Consider the following 11,099-nt stretch of genomic DNA (forward strand, 5'->3'; position numbering starts at 1 on the left):
TGCAATGGATCTGTTCCAGGATTGAAAACATTTGCTAACAAATAGCAAATGACCTTTAAGAAATCCATTTCAGGTTTGCTGGATCACCCAGATTCACAAATGAAAGTGTATTCTCTCCAGCCTTGGAGAGCTTTAATAAATCATGCCCCTTAAGAGTAGGATTACCATTAGTGTGTGCACCTTGCTTGGCCTTCAAAGCTGCTGATCTGTTATTGGAACTGCACCAAAAACCTTACAAGCTGGTCCCTGTGTACATTTGTGTTAAAAAGCAGAAAGAACAAAGGTTTCTAATACAAGATCTACTCCTATTTAATGTATATTGAAGCCTACACAATCACCTTGGATGGACTGATTTCTTCAAATGTCATTCATTACCCTGGTCACCACTTACTGTAATATTCAATAATGTATTTTCAGCTCCAAATAAAATTTAAATGTGGGTCCCAAATGAGTAATGATTTTTGGACCACTAAAGAATCAAGGATTGATAAATGTGTTGAACCATAAAAAATAGATGCGCTTTAAAGTACAGCTTCAGTCAAACTCTAGCCAAAGACCTAGAACAAATATTTATTACTGTTTGTGTCCCGATTTGGGAGATTTCCCATCACTCCAAATGATTTACTAAAGGACTATTATTTGTCTTCTTAAAAAATTAGATGAAGCGAAGCTGACTTAAACCATCCAATTATGCAGGAAAAACTTTTTGAGTAATATTTATAAAGTGAAATGTCATTATATTCTCTAAACTAAGTGATATATCCCTTCCAAGAAGATATTTCACCTTAGGAAGTGAGCAGTTTAAATTTTTGTTAAATTATATTGTTTAGCTTTCTGATAATGTTTTTATTGCAGTTTTGGCTTTCTTGTCCCTGTAGCATCTGGTCCTCCCATTTCATAGATATCACAGGGACAGGAATTAAATTCAGAGGCAAAAGTTAATTATCTTAATGAAATCACTAAAAGTTCTTATAAGCGGTAATTTTAAGTTGTTCTCAATCCTTCTGAATTTGCAACTTTGACTCAAATATTAGTGAATAGTGAGAAGAAATAAAGGTGAGCAGAAATGAAAAAAATTAGAATTGGATTGAATGTAGTTGGATTGGTCAAACTAGATTTGGAAATCTAGTTTGGAATTTACCTAGATTAAGAAATTCACAATTGGAAAAGATTTACGTAGCCAGTTTTCAGAAACTTGGTCAGCATGGAGGCAGTATGAAACTTTTTTTCTGTTCTGATTGTGCTGAGAAAACAGGCACATTTATATGCAACAATGGGAAAAACATTACCTGTATATACCTGGTACTATTTTCTGTGATTTCACTTGGTTAACAGTCATATTGGTCCTAAGCAATTTCTCCATAGTATATTCTCCAATAATATAATAGAGGGCTGTACTGACATTTTCTAAACAATGTGGCAGACTGTCATTGGATGATCTTGAGCGTGGACCCATGCAAAGGATATCTAAGTCTCATGTTCTCAAAGGGAGAAATGGATTGCTACTCAGATCAAAACTATTTGATCACCACCATCTGTGATCTGTTCATCAACTCCCAATTGTTCCCCTGCCCCATTTATATCAATTTTGGAGATAGGAACTTCCATTCTGTTTGGCCACCAACAGACATAAGGTAGTGCTTGTGGTTGATTGCTTGATCATATTGTCTTTTATAAAAATACAGTTAAAATGTTTTCAGTTGAATATGCAAAGATTCACCTATTAGAGTTAGTGCCATATAATATTAAACCAAAGCTTCCAAAGATCCAAAACCAAAGATCTATTCTTCTGTATCCATAACCCAATACTAAGATGACATTCCATTGTGATCATGGTTTGTGTATTGTGTGCGCTAGGGAACACCTGAGGGCAATGTACCAGCTTACCCCATAAATCTGTTCACACCTCTGTTTTGGGACTTAAGATGTTCCAAGAAATGTGCGGATATAATATTGTTAATGTAGTTTTCTATTTTAAAGCATGACCAATTGGTAATATTAAAGATTTAGAGATTACTGGTAATTGATTAATTAAAAGGTGTATTTATAATTAAAGAACCACCCATGTACTGTCTGATGAAATGTCTATATTTATATAGTAAAATGGGGAGCAACTGAAAACACATTTCCCTTGTTGATCAACTCTATTTAATTTTTTTTTGTTACAGATTTTTTATAAATAAGTGAAAAAGAGTGAAATTTTAGTTATAGGTTTTAATCGGACAAATGAAGCCTGAAGGTAGACTGCTACTGTTTTGCTATCATTTTAGCTAACCCATAGTGCTCTGGGATTTGTTTTACAATATAATAAATGGTTTATTATAAAACAAAGATTGTATATTAAAACAATATAAAACATTATTTGAAAAAGTAAACCCTAAAAACAGAATAAAACAGGATTATAAAAACCATTTTTAGTTTTTTTGTCAAGTGATTATTACTTTATTTTAAAGTCAAACATTTTTGAACCAATACTTTGCCAATTATTTACTTTGATTTGTAGTATGTTTAACTGTATCATCTACTGAAATCTATCATGAAGAGTAACTTCCAAATGGTCACTTCCATCATTAGCTTTAGGTACCTGTCTGTTATAGCAACCCTTTAACTTTTATATACTACAAGCATCTGATCTTTAATAAATATGCAGATTATGGGTTTTGTCTTTTGAAAGTAGGAAATTCAGCAATTTAGTAGGGTAACGTTTAAGCCTTTAAATTTCATGGACAGGGGATTTCATTTAAAGAATAGGTAAACTTAACCACTAAAATGTCAAATCATTTTATCATGTTAAAGCCATTTTCAATATGTTCGATTCTTCGTTTTTCAGTAAACTGTATTGAGATAATTCTTCATTGTTTAGACCAGTGTTTCTCAATCTTTTTAAAGTTGGGGTACCCTTAAAATAACTTTCAGGTCTTCAGGGACCCTCTGCTGTAATTACTCAATCCAAAACTCACATAAATTAGCATGGCTATCAGTAGCAAAAAAAGCTTCCTTTTTTGAGGATGTTATCTTTGCAAATAGCCAAAAAGATCATTGGTGTCAGTTAAACTGACATGACAGGCACACATTTTTCCTTCCTCATGGAACTACTAGTAATCTTTGAAGAATCCCTGGTTGGGAAATACTGGTATAGACACTTACTCCTATAGGTTGACAACACTGATCCCATCTCCCATTTCTTCTTCTGTGCAAATGTGCATTTTACAGAATTTGGGGAAACTTTTTTTTAAACAGCAAGGGGCTGGCATTAAAGGAATCTTTCATTTGCACAGAAAGAGTTGGGCAGATTATAAATATTTTGAAGGTACCATTTTGTGCATATGCTTACTCTTACTTGTGCAGTTCCTTCAAATCAATATGCTTCCAATGACATTACTGTAATCAAGAGAATAAAACTCCTAAATATTAAAACTGGGCAAATCTAAATCTTAGAGACCTAATAACTTTGCTATTTTATATTCTACAGAAAAATGAATGGAGCAAATATCTAAGATTACACTGTGGTGTGTACTTGAATAAGGATTGTTCATTGATTCATTTCCTACAAGAAATGAAAGTCTTTTTTGAAATATATATTTTAATATAAACTTTACAAAACCAATTTAAACTATATACTCAATGAAAATATATTACACTTACCCATTCCCCATTCCCACATTGAAGCTGATTCAGCACCATGGACAGAGTATATTATATATGGTTAACAAGGAGCCATTTCACAGTGCTGCACTGAAAGAAGAATATTGATACGGATACAGATTGTAGAGAGGACCTACTAACTATAGAAGACCTGTAAGTAGACCTGTAATGGTTACTGAAAAAGGGTCTCCTGGCCTTTGGGACAGGACTGTGTTGTTAGAAGAAGATTGTAAACCTCAAAGCTAGATGTACAGAAAGTAGTACAAAAGTTTTACACTTACACCTGGTTAATATCTCAACAGCTTTCACATCCCTATTTCAGTAACAATATACAAACAAACAGGAAAGAACATGGGACTTTCCTGGCAGCGCAGCAGTAACATCAAAAGGAGAAGGAGGTGGGCTCTTAGACAAAGTATGGATGGCATTAGTATCTGGCATCTAGAGTCGTGTACTGGGCAGGCGGCATCAGTAACAGCATGATTAGCAGGTAGTGGGCCCTGAGACGGAGTATGGACGGCATTCGTATCTGGCATCTAGAGCTGGGTACTGGGCAGGCAGCAGCAGTAACAGCAAGAGGAGGAGGCGGTGGGCTTTGAGACAAAGTGTAGACGGCTTTAGTAACTGGCATCTAGAGGTGGGTACTGTGCAGACAGCATCAATACCAGCAGGAGGAGGTGGCGGTGGGCTCTGAGACCAAGTGTGGATGGCATTAGTATCTGGCATCTACAGTTGGGTACTGGGCAGGCAGCAGCATTAACAGCAGGAGGAGCAGGCGGTGGGCTCTGAGACCAACTGTGGACGGCATTAGTATATGGCATTTAGAGTTGGGTACTGGGCAGACAGCATCAATAACAGCAGGAGGAGGTGGCGGTGGGCTCTGAGATCAAGTGTGGACAGCATTATTAAGTGGCATCTAGAGGTGGGTACTGGGCAGGCAGCAGCAGTAACAGCAATAACAGTAACTACTTGCTATCTATCAAAAAAGCCATAAAAGTTTCTGTATTTCTCTCATAAAAATACAGATATTTTATTCTGATCCCACTTGCTATATATCACAAAAACCAGAAAAATTTCTGTATTTCTCTCCAAAAAATACAGATATTTAATTATGATATATCTGTAGGAAATTTTCTGTAATTCTCTACAAAAAATACAAATATTGAAATATTATTCACAGCTCCATTACAAGTTATATAGGCTTCAAAGTAGATAGAGGCAGAGGGTCCTAAGGGAGGTCCTCCGTAAAAAAAATTAGCCAGTTACTCTGCTACATTGCAAGTTATAGGCCTCAGAGACAGAGTAGAGGTAGAGGGCCACAAGGGTGAGGAGTGGAAGGAGATGCAGAAGGCTGTGAACGTGCTCTTCCCATCAACGTGTCCGTGCAGAATTTGACAACTAATCAGTTCACTCTGCAGAGGGGGTGTTGAAGTCATTGCTGATCCAAGCCTTATTCATTTTAATAAAAGTGATTTGGTCTACATTTTCTGTGGAGAGGCGATTCCGTTTGTCACTCACTACGCCCCCAGCTGCACTGAATGCTCTTTCAGATTACACACTTGCGGCTGGGCAGGCAAGGATCTGAATGGCATGTTCTGCCAGCTCCGGCCACTGCTCAAGCTTGGATACCCAGTAGCCCAGTGGGTCCTGGCTTTGCAGGTTACAGATGTCCCACGTAGAGCCCAGGTATTCCTGCACCATGACTGAGTAGCGCTGCTGAGTGTCATTTGCAACTGCTGCGCGACTGGCGGCTTGCTTCCTCTGAAAAAAAACCTGCATAGTTTGGCTTAGACGACCTCTACTGCTGCTGCCACCCATGACGCTTAAGGTAGTTGTTTGGCTCCGATGGCCAGTGGAACTGCCATAGGGATCCCAGCTGAAAGGCTGAGCACAAGTCCCTTACAAGCACTTCTTGGTAGTGCTGCAGTTTAGATCCCCTATATTGGGGCAAGATGAGTTGTTGTATCTTAGGCTTGTAAGGTGAATAAAGTAATGTAGCACTCCAATAGTCGTCAGTTTTTTTTTTGTGTTGTATGTGTTATATGCGCGGATCTTTGGCTATGCACTCCTGCATGAAGGCTGTCATGTGGCTCAAAGTTCCCACAGCTGACGTAATTCTGGACCCACACTCCTGTGGGTCGAACGGCAGCACAGGGTCGTCCTCCTCCTCCTCCGCCTGGTCTTGCCATCCACGGAATATGCCGCCTTGTGTTTTGGGTAGATGGATGCCATGTACCCTCAATGTCCCCTTCTCCCATGCCTGCAATGTCCTCCTCATCCTCTTCCTGGATTTGCAGTGCACTATGCCTAGTAGGCACGCATGTCCGAGAGAAATGTCCACTCTGTGTTGTGTCCGAGATCCACCATCATCTGTTCCAGCAGACATATGATGGGGATGGTGTCACTGACACGGGCCTGATCCCTGCTGATCATCCTGGTCGCCTATTCAAAAGGTGACAGTGTACAATGTACAGTGCACAAGTCCTTAATTTGCAGCCACTCTGCAGGGCTGAAGAAAGGTAATGTAGTTATGTCTGAAACGACAGACTCTGCCACGTAATCCACCACAGCTTTCTGTTGTTGAGCCAGCCGCTACAGCATGTAAAAGGTGGAATTCCAATGAGTGGCTGGAGGCCTGGGTAAAATACCTATCAGGTTCAGGCCAGGCAAAGTATGTGTGTGAGTTTTCCACAACGAATGGCTGCGAGCAGATTGGCCCCGTTGTCACACATGACCTTGCCTGGCTCAAGTGTGTTGGGAGTTAGCCATATGTCCACCTGCTCCCGCAGAGTACAGAGTGGTTGGACCTGTGTGGCTGAGGGAACCCAGGATTCACAACCTCAGGACTGCATGACAACGTTTGAATTGTGCACAGAAATAGCAAACTGCAGGTTGTTGCTTGCGGTGAACAGATGCTGCCGAATGGGAGGTGCTGGGTCCCCACAGCAAAGTGTCCCTGGAAGAAGAGGTTGAGGCACATGAGTCAAAGGAGGTGGAAGTGGAAGTCGAGGAGGAGATTGCATGGTGATGTGCTCTGGGCAGAGGTAGGTATGCAGGCCTTGCTGCAGCTGCAATTTTCCCCTGCTGCAGCTGCATTTTACCCTGCTGCCACCAAAGTTACCCAGTGAGCTGTATAGGAAATATATTTTCCCACTCCATGCTTGCTCGACCAGCTGTCGGTTGTCAGGTGCACCTTGCCAGTGCTGCAGGGCCACGGACCGACACGGAACAACACATTTTTCTGCAAAATACTGTCGCTTGGTCATAATGTACTGTGGGTTTGTGCAGAGGAATGCGTAATGGAACTCATTAGAGCCCACCAGTCGGTAAGGGAGGAGCTCTAACGCAATCAGCTGTGCAATTGCCACATTGATTATCTTTGTTTTGGGGTCATTTGGGCCATATTTCCTCTTGGGCTCCAGCATCTGGGGGGTTGGAAGGTTGGATGCTGCTAATGCTAACCACAGAAAGATTGGACGATGGGGTAGAAGGTGTGGGGGATGGCAATGAAGCCTGGCCTTGACTGCTAGCAATGCGACAAACAGCAGCCGATCTGCATTGGAGCTCCTGCTCACTGCTGGTGGAGCCTGAAAAAGGTAATGCTTGGCTACATGCCCCACTCAAACTGCTGGCAGCAGCACAGGTAACTTTAGTGGCAGAAGAAGGAAAGGCAGCAGAGGAAGATCTAGCAGTTTGAGCTTGCTTCTTGGGTAGAGGTGGTCGCACAGAGCTCTGTGCTTTGACCAGGTGTTCACGCCAGGTTACTGGGTGGTGGCTTTTTAAATGTGTTTGGGTTTTTGCCTTGTTTTAAGTGTTGAGCACACAATTTGCAGATGACCATAGTGTTGTCTTCACCATGGACATTAAAAAATGCCCACACGGGCGAACATCGAACTGGGCCGAAAGGTGCTCGTGGTGGCAGTCCGCGGTTGTTGAGGCACAGCTGTAATGACAGCTTCCGATGATGGACGACTATGACTTGCCTCACTGGTACTTGAAGAATGCAGATTGTGGGCAGCTTTTACCCTCTTCCTCCCTCTCCCCCTTTGAGGGCGCTCTGCAACCTCCTCCCCCTCTTCGTCCTCCTCCTCTTCTTCCTGCCTATGATGATCTCCTTGTTCGCCCCATGTCGGATCAAGGACATCATCATCATCAGAAGAGTCAGTTTACCTGTATGTGCCAAAAGGAAGCAGCTGCCTTTTGGAGACAGTTTGAATTGGCTTGTCTGGCTCAGAGTGTTCGGGTGAAAAGTAAGTGGGGGGAAAGCCTGTGAACTGACTCTCTTCGTCAGATGACTGAAACAACTGAGCATCTTGAAGGAATGCTGGTAGCTCTGCATCTCCAACCTCTCGGTGGGACTCCTCTACATACTGCCATACACGTGACTTTCCAGCCGCTGATGAAGAACTAGGAGGGACAGGTGTATCATGGACTGTTTGGGACACCTGTAAGGCCTGTGTCTGGGATGAAGAGGGGGTACAATCAATAGACCCAGGCTGGGTCATGAACTCCACTACGTCTTGTTCCTGCTGTGGCAATAATGGACACCCACCACCAACAGCAGCGCTTCTTGTTCTTGGGTCTGCAGTTAAAAACAAACTCATACTTCTTTGCTTGCCCTTTCCTCTTTGGCCAGACATTGAACACATTTTTGTGTGGCTTGACACCCTGCAAAATACTTTGGAGCTAGAATGCTTCACAAAGTGTAAATTTTACAGTAAGTGGATTTTTTTGGGGGGAGGGGGGCTGACAACAAAAAAATACACTGCGTCTGTGTGTCTGTCTCTCAGTACAAGTGTGATACTGTGCATGCAGTCAGCCAGGGGACCCTGCCTCTGGCTGCGTGTATGTAACACACTGACTGACTATCTATCTATCTACTTTGACAAAGCAAGCCAAGCAGCACAGAAAGGTTGTGATGCTAGCAAATCCCTGTCAGGAGTGGTAAATGCAGGCACGCCCTGGCCTTATATAGACCAATGGCTGTCTGTGTGGCATGCGGTGACAGACAGCCAATCGGCTGCCTGCCACAACAAACATGAACAGAGAGCATTCCTGCTGTTATTGGAGGGCCCTAGGCATTGTGGGGGAGGTCCCTAGGCATTGTGGGAGGGCCAAATTCAGGGCTTCGAATCCAACAAAAATCGGGTTTGAACAGCCATATTCAGGTCGAGAATTAGGACGACCCGAATTTGAACAACAACACTACCAATAATACATATTTAATTTATTGGTTGTTTTATTGCTTTTCCATCCCAGAAATCTTTATTTAAATTTTAGTGCAGAGACACTTGTGGATACACCTATAATTAGTGGCTTAGATCAGTGATTTTCAACCACTGTGCCGCGGCACACTAGTGTGCCATGAGAGATCTTTAGGTGTACCTTGGGAAATTATCTAATTACCATTGTGGAGTGTCTGTGCTGTAGTGACTGGCAGAGTAATGTAATACTCTTCCATGTCAGTGGGTGGCAGTAGGTAACAGTTTTCTTGTTTATTCTTAGAGACAAAAGAATTAGCTACAGAGTGTCATTTTGTAACATTTTTGATTTGTGGTGTGCCGCATGATTTTTTCAATGTAAAAAAATGTGCCGTGGCTCAAAAAAAGTTGAAAAACACTGGCTTAGATAATACATACTTTTAGTAGATGTGAACAGGATTGTATTGTACACATTGAACCCTTGAACCTAACCCAACCTCTACATAGTTACATTGTTAGTTAATTTGAAAAAAAGACATATGTCCATCCACTCTAACCACTAGGGAAAAAAGCATATCCCAGCTAAAATCCATATAGACATAGTTTTTTTTAAAAATAAATATAGACTCTATAGCTAGATCCAAATCCCTAAACTAATAACTAGAGCAGCAAATACTGAAAAGACACAGAACACTGTCAGGCTCAGGTTGAGAAACACAGTGTCAGCTCTACTCATTTGGATTGCATCATGTATTTGGAATGCACAGTGATAAAGTAATTGAGAAGATTGGTTTAAATTTCAATTTTCCCAGGCCAACATTAATCCCATGCAATTATAGATTATGCATATTGCACTAATATTGTGAATGTAAATTGGATTCTTTTTATATAATTATACAGGTATTATACAATCCTATATTATACAATCATATATTATACAGACATATTATACAATCATATATTATACAAAATTAAACAATGGAATCTGAGTCCTAATTTCTTAATGGATTCTTAGGGCAACATTTTAATATAAACATGATAGTTTGACAAAAATTAGTTTTTCTGACAAATGCTTCTGAAGGTGTAATTTCTAGTGTTGGTCGAATTTCTCACTATTCGATTCGACAGATCGAATAATGAGAAATTCTCCGGGTGATCAAATGCCGAATTCGAACACCATTGTCACCAAGTCAATGGTGTGAGAATTCTGTTTTTTTTAAGGGTCATTTACTAGTTGTATGTGTTGTTAGATAGTGTTTCTCTATCCAACAACACATAGTATAGCGCTGCAGCAACAATTGCTGTTGCCGCACTGTGCTTCTACTATGTTTTCTTGGATATCACCTATAGTGCCCAGAGATCATAGTGGAACTGCAGAGGTCTGCAGTTCAGTTTCCAATGTGACGTCACAATGTAACTGAACTGCAGATTACCTCTGCAGTTCCACTACGATATCTGGGCACTATAGGTGATGAATGGGGACAAGTCCCCATTCATCACTTATAGTCCCTGGAGATCCCGCAATGACAGGAGGATTCCCATCATAATGTCATTGTGGGAAAACCTGTAAAAAAAAAGGTTAGTTAAAAAAACAAACTCTCAATAAATTACTTTAAAATTATTTTTTTAAACACATTTCTTTCCCACAAATTTTTACTGTCGAATCTCGTGTTTTTCAGGTCGAGTCTATCCGAATTAGAACAGCCATATTCGGGTCGAATATAAGGACAACCTTAATTCGAACACCAACACTAGTAATTACTGAAATCTTTTTTTAGGATATGATTAATATTGAGAAGGTTAGATCCAGGTTAGGTTTGAATTGTTCACTGTGTCCCCACTGAGGACATCTGTATTTGTATCCTCACTGTCCCTTCACCAGTAAGGAACTGCTGCAAACTAAAACTAAAATTCTCCAAATATTCCTGGGAAAACACACTGGGAAATCAGGAATGACAGGATTAATTCACTAAAGTGATATAGACTATAGATATAAGGAATATAGACTAGACAAAAGCAAAGTTGACCTTAAGGTTTCACCTTAAAGGTTCACTTAGCTTAGCTGTGTAGACTTTAATCATCCAAACAACTGTGGGGTTTATATGTTTTATGAATCTGTGTATATTAGGTTTTGTTTTTGTTAAAACTACTTCTTTCTCCTTACAAGGCATTTTGAAAAAAATGTAGCTTTCAACAAATTAAAAAAAAAACAAATGCAGGTCGGAAGAAGGCCAACTGCAGGTCAATGCACCT

Source organism: Pyxicephalus adspersus, chromosome Z, assembly GCF_032062135.1.
Source record: "Pyxicephalus adspersus chromosome Z, UCB_Pads_2.0, whole genome shotgun sequence".
Lineage (NCBI taxonomy): Eukaryota > Metazoa > Chordata > Amphibia > Anura > Pyxicephalidae > Pyxicephalus > Pyxicephalus adspersus.